At 35.5% G+C, this 21685-nt stretch overlaps 1 protein-coding gene across 1 annotated transcript in view; it reads left to right on the plus strand.

The window, feature by feature from the left end:
* Positions 1–2981: 2981 nt before the first annotated feature.
* LOC133182209 (poly [ADP-ribose] polymerase 1-like) overlaps positions 2982–21685 on the plus strand; it is a 550802-nt gene continuing 532098 nt past the window's right edge. Inside the window, exon 1 of the mRNA XM_061316963.1 lies at positions 2982–2986. The gene's annotated coding sequence lies outside the window, so the exon portion shown is untranslated. The remainder of the gene's footprint in view (positions 2987–21685) is intronic.

The following is a 21685-nucleotide window of genomic DNA, read 5'->3' on the forward strand; positions in this document are numbered from 1 at the left end:
TCCTGGTCCTGGTCAAGCGAAATACTTACTGTGTTTAAACCTGTAAGAAATAAATGAGTGATAATTGGATAACTTTCAGCTAGTAAGGCATGATTTTAGGTGTTTGGATGCATACATGTGCACAAGAAAGGTTTAGGAAGATTTTTTTACATGCCTTGGACTTGGTCGGGAGGTGAAAGGAGGGAGGGGGGTTTCTGCAATTGCGAGGGCTTTCTCTCCAACGAGAAAAATCGTTTATGTCCTATCACAATTTTTTTTTCTGTACTATAAAATATTTTAAGGAAAAGGTAGTTTTTCGAAACGAAAAAAAAAATCACCAACATGCATTTTAAAAGTTGCACAGAATCTAGTACACTTAGGAATGATGTGAAGTTGGTAGTGGTGCACGGCGCCATTGAACAGTTGAAGAAGTATCATTACTAGTACATGATATTCATTTTTAAAACAGGTAGAAGATATACAGGATTTATTTATAAATAATTTTTGAAAATAATGAAGAAAAAAAATTTAAAAGTTCCATTTTTATAAATAAAAAGTCAAACTTCAGTAATTCGTTCTATTCAGTCGAAGTCCCGAGTTGTCAACGGCTTCGTCTTTGCTGTCTTCTCCCATTGTCGGCAAATTTTCTTGGTTATTCCTCTTCGGTAGACGTTCATACATATAAGATTGACCGTCCATAGTCAAAGGAATATCGTCGAAGTCAAAATTTCTTCCGACAATATTGTGTAGTCTATATATTAAACGATAATATCTATTCGATGTATGTTTTTTTTCGATAAGCTTTACGAGTTCTAATTGACCATTGACGTTTCAGTACTACGTGGTCCCTATCTAATTAGTGGAGATTTTTGCTTCGAGGACCCTATGTTTTATGAGCGTTTTATCGCCTAATTACAAGTGTTTCAAAATTATTTAATAATTAAACGATAATTTTATGTTTCAAGAATATAATAATGTTTCATTTTAAAGAAATTCGTATACATGGTAAAAACCCATCAAATTGACATGCAATACGATCCCGATGCTTTGAAAAGAGCCAGTAGTCTCTGTCGAGACTGTAGCTCTACGGTTTGTACTTATAACAAACTAAGGATGAGAAAAGTAGCACTTGGACTTGAAACTTTGCAACAGCAATAAATAGAATGATGATCCTTGATTGTGTCTCTATTTGTGGCAAGATTCCAATCAGATTAAAGCTGTAGGAGTAGTAGCCTTTAAAAACAATTTTACAAAAATTTTGATTCTAGTTAACATGGCAATTTAACATCATGAATGAGAATTAAAAAAATGGTGTAGACAATTATGTATCTCAGTGTAGTCTACTTGTGTGCCATGTTATATAAAAATCAGACCAAACTGTAGGAAAGGTAGCGTTTTGAAACCATTTCACAAAATATATATATTTTAGTAACCATGGCAACACCATTCATCAAAAGCAAAAATCGATACAAAAAAAAATATGTACCTTAGTGTAGTCTACCTGCCAAGTTGTATTGAAATCGGACCAAAACTGTAGGAGGAGTAGCGCTTTTAAAGTATTTCACAGAAATTTCAATTTTTACTAACCATTCATCAAAAACCGATTCACGGAGGTATATCTTAGTTTAGTCTACAAGTGTGCCAAGTTATACTGAAATCGGACCAAAACTGTAGGAGGAGTAGCATTTTGAAAGTATTTCTCAGAAATCTCTATTTTTCGTAACTATGGCAACACCGCTTATTTAAATCGAAAACCGATAGACAGAATTATGTACCTTAGTGTAGCCTACTTCTGTGCCAAGTTATAACCGATTCACAGAATTATGTATCTTAGTGTAATCTACAAATGTGCCAAGTTATATTAAAATCAGACCAAAACTGTAGGAGGAGTAGCATTTTAGAAGTATTTCCCAGAAATCTCTATTTTTAGTAACTGGCAACACCGTTCATTTAATCCAAAAACCGATAAACAGAGTTATGTATCTTAGTGTAGTCTACTTGTGGGCCAAGTTATATTGAATTTTGACTTAAACTGTAGGAGGAGTAGCATTTTAAAAGTATTTCACAAAAATTCTATTTTTAGTAACCATGGCAACACCGTTCATCAAAATCAGTTACACAGAACTATGTACCTTAGTGTGTCTACTTGTGTGCCAAGTTATATTGAAATCAGACCAAAAACTGTAGGAGGGGTAGCGTATTGAAAGTATTTCCCAGAAATTTCTATTTTTAATAACCATGGCAACACCGTTTATTTAATTCAGAAACCGAATTATGTATCGTAATGTAGTTTACTTGTATGCCAAGTTATTTTGAATTTGACCTAAACTGTAGGAGGAGTAGTTTGAAATTATTTCACAAAAAAATTTATCTTTAGTAACCATGGCAACACCATTCATCAAAAGCCGATATACAGTATTATGTACCTTAGTGTAGTCTACTTGTATGTCAAGTTATATCAAAATCAGACCAAAACTGTAGGAGGAATAGCGTATTGAAGTATTTCCCAGAAATTTCTATTTTTAGTAACCCTGGCAACACGATTATCGAAATCAAAAACCGATGAATAGAATTATGTATCTTAGTGTAGTCTACTTGTGTGCCAAGTTATATTAAAATCTGACCAAAAATGTAGGAGGAGTAACGTTTTGAAAAATTACTGACAGACAGACAGACACCTTACTATCGCACAAGCTCTTCTGGTCTCTGACCAGTAGAGCTGAAAATGAGATTATGGGCTCGGATTATGATTTTTGTGTATACCAAACCATTGATAATTTGTATTAACCCCCCACCCCCCTTTAAAAAGGAATTACCTCTTAAATTTCTTTACTTTCATATATAAATTGTATTTGGGAACATACCACATCATTTTTTGAGGTAAATTTCTTTACTATCATATATAAATTGTGTTCGGGAACATCCCACGGCATGTTTGTTATCTTAGAATCTTTAATTATGATACATTGCAAATAAATATTTTTTTTTTTTTTTTTCAAAACAAAACGTCTTCAGTATCGATTCCATCTTTATGATTAAAGAGGAACAACTCTAAAAATTTAGGAGATATGCCCAACCCCTTATAGATGAGTTATTCCACCTGTTTTCCGAACAAAGTATTTTTTTTACGATTACACATATACATTTATATCGTGTTCTGATGAACACAAGAGCTGAAAATTACAATATATACAAAGTATCAAATCTGAAAAAGAATTGCATATAAAACTGCACTTTGTTATCCCCGAATTATAGGTAGCGCACAATAAGTTTAAGTTCAAAGAGTGTCAACATACTTTCAACTTTGCATTTTCGTTCGATGTTTACGGTTCGTTTATAGATATACGAGGGGTGATCAAAAGTTCGCGAACTAATTGAATTACTTCCTTAAAAGAAATAAAAGGAGGTTTCAGTGTTCAATATCATTTAAAGTAGTCCTCTCCGATTTTAATATACATCTGCCACTGTTCTGCCCATGCGCAAATCACGTGATCCAGGCGGTCACGTGCCATGCTCCGTAGCGTTCTGTTCACAGAAGCTAAGAGATTTTTCCGAGTCTTATATTTCTTACCATGCAAGTTATTTTTTATAACAAGAACAGACCATCTGTCAGAAATGGCCAAATCTCGGCAATAAGATGGGTGGATAAGGATATCCCTTCCCAGAGTTAGCATGGTGACCATCACAACCCGTGTCCTATGCCTCGGGAGCGTCGTTTATCCAATGTCGAAAATGTATGGGCGCCTTCTTTTTTTTCCATATCTCATATGTTTAAAGTCTAAAGTAAACGATATTTTAGGGATTTAATAATCATATTATTGTTCAGATATTCAACAATTTTTCTAACTGTAAATTGGCCATCTTTCAAAACAAATTGCTCAACTAAGGACATCTTTTTACCGGCTTGCTTTCGCTGGGCAACAGAACAATCATCATTTTTAACCATCTCCCTGCCTTCACCAAAACAATCAATCCAATTAATGATTGAACCTCTGGAAAGTGGTCTTCATTAACCTTGTACAAATTATCATATTTTAGTGCAAAGGAATTTCCGAGATATACGTTAAACTTTATAGCCGTTCGTTGCTCGAGTACGACTAAGTCAACCATTTTTTGTCACAAATCACCTACACATTGAGGTCAGTTTCACACTGTGACGTCACAGTCACGGAGCAAAACATTATATAACATCTGCTATTTATAAAACATGTGTATGACTGGGTGCCAAATTTCATTCTGATGTGAATTGTGGTTTTGTAAATATAGAGATAGTTCGCGAACTTTTTGATCACCCCTCGTAATGGCTGATTACGGATCTTGGAATGTACCAACACTTAGAAAGGAGCTATGGGAAAAGGAATGCTACCTTTTCCGGCCGCAAAAGAGAGTAAGTTGGTTGAAAGGTATACCTTCGAGCAGTTTCTTAGTCATTATTTTCTCGTAGAATCGTGAATAAGACAATATCAGTATTTGATATTCTGTGTACTTTCAATAAAAATACTCAAAAAGCATATTTTATTAGACTCTTGAGTTCAATTACAATCTGTGCTATCTACATTTTTTCCCTATCATATGCCGGTCAGTATATCTATGTATCATCTTTAGAAAGCTATACATAGTACATTGTATTTGTGAATATATCAACATATTTTAGACTTGAGGCATACGACAGAATTTTAAATTTTGGTGCTGTAGAAAGAGTAGAGAGGGAGCATTGTATGCAGGTGCCTGAATATGAAAAGTTTAACGATATTAACAAAGACACACAGAAAGTAGAAGTGAGAGAAGAGGCAGTGAAAGCATATTTAGAAAGAACTAGATATCATTGAGATGGTGGCCATCTCAAAGGGCCCCGCTTTCAGCAACGAACATGAAAATGTAAGGTAGCTGAAAAGGGTTTATTTTGAAGAGGAATATTTTGTACTATTAAGGGTTGTGTTGTTTGAGTCTAAAGAGTTTCTATGTCATCCTTGTTATAATAAAAAAAAAAAGGCACGAAAATCACGAGTGCTCCATGCCCTCTATCAAAAAACGGACAAAAATTACGAATGTTGCATATCCTCTATGAAAACTGTTGCATATCCTCTATCAAAATATGGAAGGAAAATCACAAATGTACCTTAAGTCAATTGGTTCTGCTATAACCTTAACCTTCGACCTAGAAACATGGTTCATGGTCACTGCACACCCTTTACCCAAAGACATCCTGTGGGTGAAGTATGAGCCAGATTGGGCCAAGGAGAGGGAAGATATGCTCCGGACAAGAGATTTCGGAAGGACGGACGGACATACTGATCACTATAGGGCGCCCGCAGAGCGCCCTTATGCACAAATGTGAAGTACGTGTACATATATGAGAGCAAGTTCCTAAAACATGTGAGACTCTGTCCTGAAAATAACTTTTATTATCTGAATGCAATGCACAGGTGGAGAAGATTGTGCCATATAAAGTGGATGTATGTGTGAATTTAGATGGGTATATTGTGGAAAGTCAGTGCAGTGGGTATAGGCCCTACTGCTGCATGTTAGCATGTATGTGTGGTATTATTTGGATTACGGATTTTTTTATTAAAGTTGGGATATTGTTACTGAGGAGATGTACTCAGAACCTCCAAACATTCCATCAAACTAAAGGGTATAAAGGCAGTCCAATAAAAGCAAAAGACTTGCCTTTAGCTGGTGAAGTATATGTTAGTCATGATCCACGACCAATACATATCGCGATATGCCAGGTTATCCAGACCCCCTCAGAAGTGAGTGGCTGGATCATTCCAACATTAATGATCTGGCAGTGTCACAACTCTTCCCACTTCCAAACACAATTAGGTTAGAAAAAGATCATGACTATTTGAGTCATCCTTTGTTATACATATGGTTACAATACATGAATCAGGAGATGTTTAATTTTTTTAGTGCAAGATGTACAAAATCTAATAAAAGAAATATGTATTGTAAGGCTTATCATATCCATTGGTGTTCTTGAATACTGTTCGTTATCTCCATATTTCATTAGTGAGGAGTAAAGAAAGAAGCTTGGTAGAACATTTACTGGAACTCGCTATGTATCTTTGTAAGGATTTTTATGAAGTTTCGGAATCCAATATTTTCACTCATATGGAAAGGCCACCACTTGCCGGTAGAGAGCTACAAATTTTGACATACTTGGCACTTAGGGCCATTGAGCAGTGAGGGGTCTTTTTCGTGCCAGCACCAACTGCGACACGGGACCTCGGTTTATACGGTCTCATCCGAAGCACCGGTCTCCACTTCCCACAGTGGGATTCGAACCCGCGACGTAAGGATCAACTCCTTACTCCGCGACTCGAGAGCAGACGCTCTAACCACTGCGCCACGCGGGCGACGAGTCGACATATGAATGAAAGTAACTATTGTTAATTGATAATACGTCATCGATATATCTAAATGTCGTGTTGAAGGCCACAGCAAGCGTTTTCTTCGCATGTAGAATTTTTTAATAAATTCTGATTCATATGAATATAAAAATAGGCCTGCTAAAAGGGGACGCAATTGGTACCCATGGAAATTCCAACAGATTGTTGAAAGACCTAATCCACTGAAAAAGAAATCCGAAGCAACTGAAAAACCCAAACGTGATAGCAGGAGACGTTGCATTTGACCAAGAAGGGACCATCAACATACATTGTCAATAGTGTCACAGCAATGAAGAAAGATTTTAACGGCTTTGGATTCAATGCAATTCTTGTAATAGATGGATGCACACCGACTGTTCAGCTTCATATTAAAAAGTTTTATTCTCGATTTTGTGAAATTAAAAATATTGTATATTCCAGTGGGCGCAGAGATAAAATTGCTTTATCAGTATTTTTTCATAATTGGGTTTAAATATTCCAGATATGATGTATTTATGATACCCCACGCAACAAGTTGCGTGAGGTATAATGTTTTTGACCCGTCCGTCAGTCAATCCGTCAGTCCTGTTTTTTTTTTTTTTTGGTCAGCGCAACTCCTCATAAACTGCTGCACAGAATTTCGTCAAACTTTGCAGATATTTAGGACACAATGTGTAGATGTGCATATTACCAGGAAATTCCGATTCCTTTATTTTTTCTGGGAATTTCGGCACTTTTCAACTTAGATTTTTGGCCATATCTTGAATATAGAGATGAACAGTTTGTCAGCGCAACTCCTCATAAACTGCTGCACAGAATTTCGTCAAACTTTACAGATATTTAGAACACAATGTGAAGATGTGCATATTACCAGGAAATTCCGATTCCGTTATTTTTCTGGGAACTTTGGTACTTTTCAACTTAGATTTTTGGCCATATCTTGAATATAGAGATGAACAGTTTGTTAGTGCAACTCCGGATCCTCTTAAACCCCCCCCCCCCCAATTGGTGCTTTGCCTTAAATAATTTCATAAGTGCAGTATATAAACAAATTCATATGCCTACATCATAATTTTGTTTCCATCAATTATTTAAATGTGTAAATTGTCATGTGTTGGACATGGACTTACACCCATTAACAAATCGAAATCACAGGGGAATTTAAATAACAGTTTGTCAGCATAACTCCTGCACTGAATTTCCTGAAACTTTGTAGGTATTTCAGACATAATGTATAGATTTGTATATTACCAAGAAATTGTGATTCCATTATTTATCTAGAAACTTCAGCCAAATTAAATTTGTAACATACAAATATTTGAATGTCCTTATATTCAAGAAGTTTTGATGTGATGATTGTTTGCAAGTAATGCCCCTTTTTGAATTATACTGTGTATTTAAAATGCACTGTGCCATTCACTATGTGTTGCATTGTCGAGTGTTTGGGGGAGCGTTGGGTATGTGAGCTTGCTCACTTTTTCTTTCATTTAGAGAAAAATCATTTAAACAATAAAACTTTTACTTGTGTAACTATTGTTGTTTATATTTTTCTACGTCCTCACAAAGTCAGGAATCCCGAGTCCACTCGTGGTTTCAGGACCCCTGACGTTGTGAGGAAGATTTGTTTCGAGACGCATTAATTTGAATGCTTACATAAAGAAAAATCGTGTTCCTTGAAGTTTTATGAAACTGGAAATGGCGAAAATGATTCGTTAGTGGGAAAATCAACGCCCATTTGAAATATCTCTGTAAATATTGCTCCCGTGAACTCGTTTTGAAAAACAAAAAAAAGTTGTTCAATGACTCACAAATTTTACTTGCAATACATATACTGCATAAAATATAAATCGAAAAACTGCTAAATATCAACGAAACATCCTGACGTGATCCGTAATTGGCGACTTCACTCTATCCCGAATTTATTGGTAATGCTTTTCTTTTTTTAAAGTATTTGGGTTGGAATTTTTCACCATTTATTCGTAATTTGTTCTCCGTACTATATGTAACTTTTTTCAATTGAATACAGATATACTTTCTTTATATTAAAATGATGGCACGCCTTGAAAGATTGAAAAGCAGAAAGGAGTTTTGCCAACGTCAAAATGTATAATTAAGGAAAATTAGTTCATTTATTCACACAATAAAATGAACAACAAATATATTTAAGGAATTTCTGCGTTATATAAACAGCGAGCAAACTTCAATTTTTGTTTGAAATTTTCCAAAAGTCATAGGTCATTATGAAGCCTAATCGAGCGGCGCAAAAATAACAAGATGATAAAAATCAAATCGTTTTACGTGTTGAACATAATACCCTGGATCTGTCACATGATGATGTCACTGATTTCTGCAGGCACAATGATGGACATCACATTAAATGTTAGTCCAAATTATCTGACGTTTTCCTGGGTTTTTTAACGATTTGATATTTTACGTGCCAGGAAAACGTCAGAACCGGCGCCATTACGAAAACTGGAAATTCGCCGCCTCCAACTGGAGGCGGCATTCTCGGGTTGATTTTCGATACTTGCGAACCGAATTAAATGCCGAATTCACAACTTATTAATAGTACAATACCTTTAGTACTTACCAACATCGTTTTTATGGTTTGTTTATAAAATATACAGTCTGGGGAGAACATTTTATCAGACCGTCGAGTTTTCTTTTCATTTTGTGCATTTTAAAATCTTGCAAGATCTGTATGCAAATGTGGAGTGATATTTTCTTTTCATCGATATTGGTGAGTACTAGAAGAATTGTGCTACTGATAAATTGCAAGTTTGGCATTTAATTCAGTTCGCACGTATCGAAAATCAGCTCCGGTTGGAGACTGTGAAATTTCCAGTTTTCGTAATGGCGCCGGTTCTGACGTTTTCCTGGCACGTAAAATATCAAAATAGTGAAAAAGCCTGGAAAACGTCAGATATTTCGGACTAATTAAATGTGAAATACTGAAAAATTATTGTTTTGTCATTCCGCACCTGTAGCAAATTCAAAACAAAATTCAGACCAAATTTTCTGTAATTATTCCAGTACATAAGTTTTTCGGAAACTCGCAATTGTATACAGTTGCTCTTATACATTATACACTCCTATGTTGGGGAGCACTTCTTGTAAAAAAAAAACTATTTAAATTGACAGGAAATTGAAGTGCTTTAATAACAATAATTGAGAAACAATACAACTACTTTAAAATTATGTATGTCAGAAAAGTGTGACTCAAACAAATGGTAACTTTAAATTTATCTTAGTAAGTGTGGCGATATTATAGGCACGGCTGTTATGAATAACTTGAAATGAATTATAAAATGGGCAATGGACCGCCAACAACGAGCATGCCCCAAAACAAATGCAAACAAATGCATATACAACAACATTCAACAATTACACGGCCACCAATCGCTCTAACTCATATCCGAATGATATGAAAAGGTTTTCGTTAGCGGGACTTCCGGATATGCGTTGGAGGTACTTTTTTTCTTCGCCTCGGCGGTAAGTTGAGCTCGTTTTCTTGTATTTTAAACCTTTTTTACAAAACAAAGAATGTGATTCGACCCCTTTTATTGAGTTGTTGCTTCACTATGAACTGTTTGGACTGAATTTTGTGTTGTAATGACGCTAGAAAGTTTATTCTGCAAGTTTCGTCAAACAAATCTAACCCGGGGTGTACCCGTCGTGTCTGCGATCAACTTAAACAAAGCTGGTAAGTGATTGTGATGCATTTTGTTGATGTCAATTTGACCCTCAAGGATCGTAAAACACTTTGACATAACATAGGCTGTCCTTTATTGATTTAAGCGGTAGCTATGAATGAAAAAAAAACATGATATGAGTTAGCGGAACCAGATATGAGTTAGTGGTACATGATATGAGTTAGAAAAAAAATCATAACGGGTATAATCTTCAAACGTGTTTAGCAACAGGCACTGATTATCGTTTTTGAAATTGGATGGGGAGTTCGCCATAGAAAAAAAATGACAACTTACATGAAAAAAAAGTCAAGCAACATAAAAAAAATGGAAATTATCCAAACTCGAAGGTGGGCAGGTTCCAACTTCTTTCACAACCAAATTTTATTGATACATTTACCCTGATTTTAATTTTACTGCAACAAAAAGTGTTGGAGGCAACACCATTTCAGTGAGCATTTGAAACTGTTAAAGGTAAATTTGGAGAAAGGGGTGGGGGGCTTGATACTAGAAACCAGAGCAATAATTTTTATCACGCTGGCCATTCATTTTAGGAATAATAAATGAGTGTTAGTAAGTCCTAATATTAGAGGTCTTGACAACCAAATCGCAAAAGAATTATTTGAATTCCAATCTCATTGAGCTTGATGCCACTGTTCAAATTGGATCTTAAGCGATTACTCTACATAGTAAGGACTATAAATTAAAAATAGTTTGTTTGCAAGTTGCCTACCGACCATTTGTATTGCACCCGACCCAAACTACAAATATATCTTTCTAGCCATTTTTTAAAATGATTTTGTTTTACTTATAAGTTAAAAGTTTTTATGATATTGAGACTAATTCACTTTCTATTTTTTTCATTTGATCAATGAAAGGCTTAAAATAAGTTGAGCGTATTTACATTTAGTAACCCTAAGAAAATCCCTTTGATTTGTTACATGTATCAACCAAAAAACTGAAAACTTAATTTTTTGAAAATAAAATGAATAAAGTTAAAAAAAAAATTCCTTCTTATCTATCAGCTATAAAAGTTACAGGTCGACACCTGCAAACTAAAAATTTTTTTAGGCTTGGCCTAAAATGTGTTCCATTTACTCAGGTTACTCAGGTCGGGTTGAAATATTTTAGGTTAAGTTATGTTGAATTATTAAAAAGGAATAAAATTGTTGAATTGGTTTAGCTCTGTTGTCATTGATTTAATAAGATTGAACAATTTTACGATTTATTGGTTGAATTTGTTTTACTTCACTCAGCTATTAGGACTGATGATCACTCGTAGAATGTGCAGATATTTAATGATAATTTGTCAACTATTAGCAAGTTTTGGTCTCTCCAGGCAGTCTCCTCTCGGGGAAGCTCGCTGATAATGTTGGTAATTTCCATCCAAAAAAATCAAATTTAACATTTTTGATATTGAGACAAATAGCTTGTGTTTTCACTCTCTATTTTCAATTATTAAAGTGATAAAGTGAATCATATATATATATATATATATATATATATATATATATATATATATATATATATATATAATTATATTTCTTTCAGAATTGATGCAGAATGGCGAGAAAATATTATCATTGTAAACAGTGTACTGCTAAATACACTCAAGCAGGAAAACTTGCCTATCATAGGAAGACATTACATTTGGGTCAGAAAATCGAATACAAATGTCTGTACTGTGAGAAAACGTTCACGGTGAAACACAGCAAACATCGACACGAATTGAATACTCATTTGGGAGAAAAGAAGTTTAAATGTAACAAATGCGACTTCGCTTGTACAACGGCATATCAACTAAAAGGCCACAGAAGATCAAAACATAACATTTTTAATTTGCATTGTAATACATGCAACAAAAAATACTCGTTTGAACATAGCTTAAAAGAACACAAACGAAGGTGCAGTAACAGTGCAGATGGAGAATCCTCTAATCTGTTCAAGTGCGATACTTGTGATGCAACATTTTCAACAAAAAGAGCAATGAAATTACATATACAAAGTGCTCACCAAGGCCGCATGTACGTGTGCGAGATGTGTGGAAAAAGTTACAAATATCCAGCTGCACTCAGTCGCCACTCAAAGGCTCATCACGTTTAAAATGATTACCCTCTGATATTGTGTTGTTTTTTTTTTTAATTTTAGTTTTTTATTGAATTTTATGTACATATGTATGTTGAAAATACTTTCATTTATGTTTGATTTGTCTTTCATTTATCGATCAATCGACCGTCCGACAGAGAGTTTGTAAGTGATTGTTTCTAAAAAATTCTGTATTAACTTTCCAGATTTTATTTTAAAGTTTATTTTTTGTACATCAAATATCTCAGGGAGAGAAAATTTTTGAAAATATTTGAATAAATACATAAACAATGTGTTAACTACAGTTTTTGCAATACAACACAAAACGTTTTTAAAGTATTACTCAAATTATGGAATCATAGTGTACTGGTAACAATAACAATCAAAATGTGTCCAATTTAATGCCAAGTCTTTTGGAAGGGAGTATCTTTGCTTCATTTATTTTATATCCATATCGGCTTCGTATCGGTAAGTCTCCTCTTGTAGGTTCATTCAATGAGGACAACCTGTATGGCTTTTCTAGGCGCCGCATTTTTCTAGCTCTTTCTCTGCTGTCAAAGAAGTGGTCTCTGAAGAAAAAAATTTATGCCTTCGAAACACCAACTTCACTTAAAATCAAACAGGTTTAGGAAAAATGTCTTAATGATAATGATGTTGACTTGTAGAATATTATATCAACTTTTCAGAAAATTATTTCGACTGGTCAGATATATCGACTTGTCATACATCAGATATCGACATGTCAGATTTTATGTTGACTTGTTATATACTTATGTCCACTTGTCAGAAAACTATTTTGTCACCTGATGGCCTAAATTGAGCATGGACACATTTTCATGTTGATTTTTAAACACGTAAATAAGTGACAAATTAACAAAAAAGATCTGACAAGTTGACCTAACTATCTGACAAGTTAAGGGGGGGGGGGGGGCAGAAATATTCACCATAGCTTTACAGCTGAGTACAGATTTCTGTACGAGGTACTAGTACTCCATGCAGCAGGGAACCAAACATATCTAAAGGCTTCATATTCTTTAAAACGTTTTTTGGTGTTAAAATGCTGTATGAAGGATCATATAGCAAGAAAAAGGGGGAGGGGCAAGCAGCACCTTGATTAAAATTTACGTGCTAAAATTAGAACAGAAGACTAATTTCGGGAAAAGCCTTCCCCTCCCATTCCGCGCACTACGGGTCTGTGGTGAAATAGAAGTATATCCAGCTATTTATTACACGTGCCTATGAAAATAGATTTTTGCACTTTTAAATTAAGGGTTAAAGGAAAATAAATTTTCCGAAGACATACCTTGGTTCTATGCAACTAATATATTTCATTCGTCTACAATCGCACATGCGAGCTTTATCAGAAAACAGGAAACCACCCTCTGGCAAAGAAGGCATTGGATAAGCTGCATCCTTTTTAGTCTTTATGCTGAAACATCTATAGAGAAATGTACAAAAATATTCAAACAACATGAACAATGATTTGCCTCACCCATTTTGTGCTTATATATACGTGTTATGGATAAACAGTGATTTTAATTTAAGGTCTTATGGCTTAATCATTATTTGATTTGTATACAACACCTGTCCTCTTTCATCTTCAAAGCTGTAATCGTTGTGAACTCTTTGATATGTTTACGCACTCCAGTTGTTGTTAACACCCCTTGTCCCCAAGGGTCCATTTCCTGCATGGTGGAAAAAAATGATTCCGAACATAAGGTATTTGGAGCTCTTACGCAGTAAGTTCCTTGTTTGGCAAGAGCATACAGATATAATTTGGCTTCTTGACTGCTCCTTAGACCTTCATACAATATGTAGGATAGGCTCTTTATTCTGGCACCATACGGCGGGAACTTTCCAAAATCTACATCTTCTTTAAGCCAGTTTATGAACGCAAGCCTTTTTCTACAACGATCTAATGATGATATCCCAGGTTCATCATCTGCAATATACAAAGCGTTCCGAATGATTCCACAAAAATTGGCTTCTCTCTCGTCACCATTTGCCATCATTTGTTCTTCAACTAAACTGCTAAACATGTTTTTCGCTAATTTTTCTTTCATCTGATCTATTATTTTTCCTTCTTCTGACACCTCTAAGAGTACTGGATTCAAGAGTTCTGGATTTTGAGTAGCAACCTTCTCCCATGACTTCTTAGATATTCCTTCTACTTTGTTCACACATATGGCTTTCCTTAAATTACTTCCCAAATGTGTTTTGTCATAAACAAATACATTAAATTCTTGGGTACTCTGATTAAATTCGGGCACGTAATACGGTTCAAAGGTATCATCCAAGCCAATAATTTGTATTTTGTCAGCAACTTTGGAAGATTGCCTCCATTCTCTGACTCTTTGTGGCCATATATATTCACAGAGAGCAATTGCAAGAACTTCTTTTGGATACTGCTTCTTTGTAATAGCTCTAGCTGCTAATTCTTTCAACGAAGAAACAGTCCTCAATCTGCTACGCTTTACTCTTTTCTCCAATTTTGACCCATCGCAAACAAGTTGCGACAATTGATTTACCAAATCTATTTTTGTGATACCCTTGCCTAGGTTTAACTGCTTTCCAACAACTTCTGGCTTAACTTTGAGAAATTTTGTGATTTCAATCAGTTCCTTCACAATGAATTTTTTCAGCGAGTCAGCAGAGGAAAAATATTTACTTAACTCATTGGTCTTTACTTTGCTCCATTTTCGTTCATTGCTTGTTTGAAGTAAGTGTAGAATATCTGAAATGTCCTTCTCATTCAGTACTACTTTTGATTTATCATTCCCTAAACTACTGAAATCTTTGTAACATATGGTTTCATCTAGGTCTGGAGTGCTTGCTGCACTCGCTTCATTCTCCGTTCTCTCAGTTGTCGCTGACATGAGGGCAGTTTGTATTACATCGTCATCCGATAAAACGGGTTCCGAATTATTACCATTTGGGTTAGGAATATTGTCGTTAATTTCGGACAGCTCTAACATTTCAGGCGACTCTTTTGATGGTTTCTTTAAAGTTTTCCAGCCTTTTACAGGAGTCCGAATGTTACTAACCGATCCGTTGTCCGATTTTACCTCTATACTGACGACTACACGTTCTTTTTTATCTAGACCAATTCTTGAAATTCGGTGTTTTGTACAAGAGTATAATTTGCTTGCGTCTATGCACTTCCGTATTAATTGCGATTTAGTCAGTCTATTTGTTTCTGCCCAGATATCCTTACTCAGCTGGTGCATCGTCAGCGGTTGATTATTTTTTCCTCGTACCATGAGCTGCAAAAACTCGCCATCTGCGGAACATGTCGTTATATCAATGCCATTTCTCTTACATTCGTCTTTACACTTTTCCATCAGTTGTCGCATAATTTCCATGGATAAACTGTAACCACGAAAAAAATACATGACGGGCACAGCATGAGGTTCCTCGGACTTCCATAAACGATCCAAGTCAGCTAAGAGCACAACAACCCCTTGTGAAGCCATTTGCCTCTGAAGTTCATATGCTTCGTTCACAATTTCTTTTCCACTTATTAGACTTTTCAATATGTCATCGAACGTCATCCGCTTAGTAGAATTAGAAGTCCTGACTGGTAATACATAAGGCGATTCGCTATTTTCATTCATTTTACTGTTAGATAATTCACTGATAAATCCTTTTACTGATGGAAATTCTCCCAAGAAGGTGCATGTTCGACTAGCTGCAATTAAATCTTGTTTTATCTGTTTCGAATGATCTGACAATTGACTGGGGCGTTTCGGTATTCTCGAGAAGTAGACATTCTGAATTTCTGAAATAATATTTTCACAAAGTGTTTTGTTTTCCTGCACTAAAAATACTGTGCAACATTCTGGCGACCATGACATGTAAATTGTACCAAGTGATGCTCCTGTTGCTCTCTGTTCGAACATAGTTTGAGTAATATAACGCTCGGGTACCTGATAATGTATGGGTGTCGTGAAGACATTTCCCATGGGAGCTTTACCTTCAAATGCATATAAAGTACATGTAGCATCTTGTGATCTTAAGCTTCCATCTGGCGACACCAAGATATCATCTGTAATGAAATAACCTTCTTCGTAATACACAAGGTCCGGAAATAGGAAAGGTAAAACGATGCTGGACAAAGTTGCTATCTGGTGAACTTCACATTCAGTTCCTCTTTGCATTGCTGTTTGTTGTTGATCGGATGGCGCTGCTGGTAATACACCGCTCATAACTTTATCGAAGTGTTCTTTTTGTCTTTTCAGAGTATCACATCCAATAGCAACATATATGGAACTCCCAGTCACTCTTTTGTCTTTTCGTGCATTCGTCCATTCATCTGTTCTTTGCTTTGTAAGAGAACTTGCAATGTAATCTGTATTGAAGTTCTGTTTTATGACATCTGGTGGTTTTAATAGCCGTACATTGTCTTGACTGTTCAAGTCAATTGAACTAGAATTCGCAAAAAGGTGCCCAACTTCGTTTAAGTAAGCACCGGTTTTACATATTGTTTTGACAACAGTCATAGTTTTTTCGATAGCATTATCTGTTTTGTAAATTAGGGTGCTACAAAGATCAATTGCTAGGACAAATTTGGAACTTCTCCAATTATTCCCTGCTTTTTCTTTCAGTCTAGAAAGTGCAATTTGCTTTGTTTTCTTTATTTCTCTCAGTTTATACAATACAGTAGAAAACATACTGTGCAATTGGATTAATGTATCCCGTAACAATTTCCTCTTGTCAATAGGTGTTTCATCAACTTTAAACATCATTACTGTTTTGAAAATTTCAACTGCATTTTCAATTATTTTTAAGTTCTCGTTAAGCATCTTTATTCGATCTTTCACTGTTTCACCTTTTTCAAACCCAAGGAGATCGACATCGCCACCCATTCTGACTTTTTTACCATCGAACATGAGAACATAAGATTTATTTTCATTATCTTGCTCGGACTTCATTTTAATCATGGAAGTCATTATTCCAGGATTTTCTTCAACTTGAAAATCTTCTCCTAAAGGATGAAAGTCCCTCAATATATTTTCACTTGGACAGGCAAAATTGATTTCAGATTCTTGTGGATTTAGTGTATCTTCTCCCTGCAAAAATGCAGTTTCATTTCGTAGTCCTGACATAAATCTTATAAAACGTCCACCGAACAGTTTCCATCCTACCCAAAAAAAGCTTAGAGTGTTTGGTGAATACCTCATCTGTCGACTATCGTCAAGTCCAAACCACTTTACAGCATCCATCCACAGGGTAAACGAAATATTCGTTAACGGGAATTTATTTTCATGTACTAATTTCATAAACTGAATAAATGTCTTGTCTTGATTAGCTTCAGCTAGGTTTTGTAGGACTGACGGTAGAATTTGAAAAATGCTTTTGTATTCTTTGTCAAAAGAAGATTCTAATTCTTCTTGTCTTTCGAGTTCACTAATGTTAAGGGAAGAAAAACTGTCTTCTATGTTGTTTATTTCATCGTCAATGAGATTTTCATTTGGTTTAAAATGCAACTTTTTTCGACTGGTCGTAAGTGGGGACTGAGTGTTTTCAAATATTGTCTCAATACCCGACCAGAGAAATCGAGGCAGTTTACTCCTCGGACTTTTAAAGGGGGTTGATGATTTAGGAGATAGCATAAATTTCTTTGCAGCCGGTGATTTCAATGGTGATCGGTCAATTAAAGACCGTTTTCTGTTATAATATGAGGAAACTTTTACTCGTGATATGGCTATCCCTTTTCTGCGTTTGCCTTTGAAAAGGCCCATATTGAAACCTGAAATAAGATGAATTCTAATGTTCAGCAGAATAAGAAATCGCTGTATTTTAACTGATTCAGTCCAATCATGGCAATAGCCAAATGGCAATGAAAAAATAGCCCCGATGGCCGACAATAATCTGAAACAAGAAATATTTTAGATACATTTACGCCCCAACCCTTTCCCTGGTGACAATCAATGTATTTAATTTAAATTTAGAATGATAGTGAAGTCATCACACCTGAAACATGGTTTTATTCAAATTCGTGTTTGGTATATTTCAACATAAAGGCAAATTATCTAGCATTCTATTTTTCTCCTCTAACTCATATCATGTACCACTAACTCATATCTGGTTCCGCTAACTCATATCATGGTTTTTTTTTTCATTCATAGCTACCGCTTAAATCAATAAAGGACAGTCTATGTTGTGACAAAGTGTTTTACGATCCTTGAGGGTCAAATAGACATCAACAAAATGCATCACAATCGCTTACCAGCTTTGTTTAAGTTGATCGCAGACACGACGGGTACCCAACGGGTTAGATTTGTTTGACAAAACTTGCAGAATAAACTTTCTAGCGTCATTACAACACAAAATTCAGCCCAAACAGTTCATAGTGAAGCAACAACTCAATAAAAGGGGTCGAATCACATTCTTTGTTTTGTAAAAAAGGTTTAAAATACAAGAAAACGAGCTCAACTTACCGCCGAGGCGAAGAAAACAAGTACCTCCAACGCATATCCGGAAGTCCCGCTAACGAAAACCTTTTCATATCATTCGGATATGAGTTAGAGCGATTGGTGGCCGTGAATTAAGCAACAAATACAATCATACAGATAGGTCATGACCAAAGGTCAAAGTTCATGCAACATCAAAGTTCACATTTTAGCACAACCAAATAAGTTCAAAGTTCACAACAACATCAAAGTTCAAATTTCACTGTATATATAGAAAGCATTGACCCTGGAAGGTGCGGAGGTCAAAGCTCACTTTATAATATTTACTACCAGAATACCGCTTTTACGCCACAAGTTCCCTGAGACGAGATTTAGAATGAAACTTATCCAGGGAACTCCGCCACCATGGTGGGGGTAAAGCGGCATATAGGAGCAGCTGTACCCAGGACCCTTGCTAATTTGGAAAGCAGCATTGGGTATGCACAACGATAGCCCAAGTCTGCCTGGAGGGAGTTTAGAAAAATGTAATTCCCCAAAGGAGGACGTGAACCCCATCCTGTAGTAACAAAGCTGGATCAGGTTTAATATTTGTATGGCGGATTATTGCACCCCCAAATTGCAAGACAATTGAAGCTGTGCAAGAATTTAGCCGTTTGCGTGTATTTTCCATGGCTTTTAAGTTTCCTGAATAGCGCCATTGAAGACGCGGAAGGATAAATGACCATATAATCCTGATGTTTTGAAAGCGATTTCTTATAAACAAAACCAACTGCTTTACAACAACTCTTATTTTTCTGATCGATAACTTGCCCAAATCATTCCCCCCACAATGTACAAGAGTAATATTCGTTAACTGGAGGCCACTATAACCCTGCCACCACAGGGAGATGTTTTTTTCTTCCTAGTGTCAAATTTGTACCACCTGGTCTTAATACAGTTTCCATAAAGGCATGTTTAATTATTGATGAACCCACCAATCATATTGTTTGTGTATCTAAAATTAAATTAAAAGTTCGGTATGCAAATGTAGGATTTGTAAGAAGAAGATTCCAACTGCCAGATCTCTGAATGTCATCAGTTGAAAAACCCTTTAAAGCGAGATCAGTACTCGCACCGATACGAAAAGAGTGAGATTTGTATCCTGAGCTACCAGGTAAATTTAGGTGCTTAACTGCCTTACAAAGTACCCCTGTAAATTGATATCAGGTGATTGGGGATAAATCGAAGAGTGTTGATAAATCGAAATGTCGAAAAAGTAAACCTGAACCCTCTGGACGGATGCTGACGTATTTGGTAACGAGCTGATATGGACATGCTACACCACCCTGCTTGTCTATTTGTAATTCTGTACCTTTACCAAACTGATCTGTTTTTGAAAACTGGATAGTCAAGAAGAGAGATTGTGTTTCATTTTTTATCAACAATTGTCTATTTGAATTGTGTTTTGTTGATGACCTTTGCTTGTATTTTCGCCCACTCTTAAAAATCCGTGAAAGGCCAGGGAGAATGCAGCAGAGAAAAGAGCTGTTTCAAAAGCATTGGTACATATTATGGGTAGAACCTGAATAATATTAAGCAAAATTGTTTTTGTTATTGGCAATCTAGTATCTGCTTTATGTTTAAAACGTTTCATGCCCTGCAATAACTTTGTTACCAAGAACTCCGGGGTTGGATTCGGTACATTTTGCAATTTACAATAAAATGAAATGGCAGACAAATATGACCTCACCGTAGAATATGCAAGACCGGATGATGATGAATGCAAAACGAATTGGCTTTATTGCACGACTGAGTTTAATGAAGGAGGCCATGTTGTACAATCAAGCAGTCTACATACTTTGTAATAAGCTGCCATTCCAGCAAGATGAGATTTATGTGTGTTTTCAGATACTGAAGCATCTAAAAGTTTAGCAAACTCAGACTGGAGATGATGTTGCGGAATGAAAGGGGTACTGGTTGAGGATGTGTCCTGGCATGTGGAGCTGCTTGTCGGAATGAATATGGCCCACTGCTTACGAGAAATCGAGTCAGCTACTACATTGTCTTTACTTGGAATGTAAACTGCACGAAACAGAATATTATATTTCATAGAAGCAAGTACAAATGATCTAAGTAGAGTCATTACCGACTCTGATTTAGAGGTGAGCTTATTAATTATAGCGACTACAGCTTGATTATCTAGAATTATCTTTTTATTAGCTAGTTTGTTACCCCATAAATAAATAGCCAAGACCACCGGAACTAATTCTAAAAAGGTCATGTCTTTAAGTACTTCGGTGGAGGCCCAAGTTTCTGGCCAAGGGTAAAAACACCATTCCCATTGAAATAAGCACCACAGCCTAAGTTAGTCGAACCGGAACTATCTGTTAAGAAATTAATGTTCTTACCTTTATATAAAAACGACTTAAATTAATTGGTCATTCATTGTTACATATCTATTTTTTGTTAAAGTTATCGGTTATATTGTTAAACGAGAGATATCTTACCCACAATTAAGTTTTTTTCCCTTTTTTTAATAGTTATCTCCCCTTGATGTAAAAAACGTGACGGATCAGTTATTTAAAACTAAGATAAATTAATATGTGTAAATATCCACTCTGCAATCTGTTAAATCGTGACGATCGAGGTAAAATGTCATTACAATATCACATACTTACAAGATATAAACTATTTAAGTGATAACTAAATTATCAAGTGGTCGACTAAATACAAAATGGCCACAACAGACGCTAGCAAAATTGGCAGAGATAAAATCAAGGATCATCGGGAAATCATTAATAAATACGCCTAAATTGATTGCAGCAAACAACAACCGAATAGATAACAAAAACATATACATGTATAACATGCATCAACTATTTTCCTAATTTATCTTAATCTGCAACAAATTGCCCTTTAAATTTGCACCAACCTCATTCATTGAGTCTTTGAATGAAAAGGGGGTTAACGGAAGTTGACTCAGGGGGAATAACTCTAATTGTTAATAAAACTTAATGGGCGGATCTAAATATTCTATTATATGGGAAATGAACACTTTCTTCGATAGAAGCCTCCAATTCAAATGGAATTGGATGTGATATTATTCATAACGTTAATTTAATGCATGTTATCAATAAGGAATTATTCTGTCGAAATAATATACAATTAA

The sequence above is a fragment of the Saccostrea echinata genome, unplaced genomic scaffold, assembly GCF_033153115.1.
Source record: "Saccostrea echinata isolate AGI-Se365-2 ecotype Australia unplaced genomic scaffold, CSIRO_AGI_Sech_v1 ptg000009l, whole genome shotgun sequence".
NCBI lineage: Eukaryota > Metazoa > Mollusca > Bivalvia > Ostreida > Ostreidae > Saccostrea > Saccostrea echinata.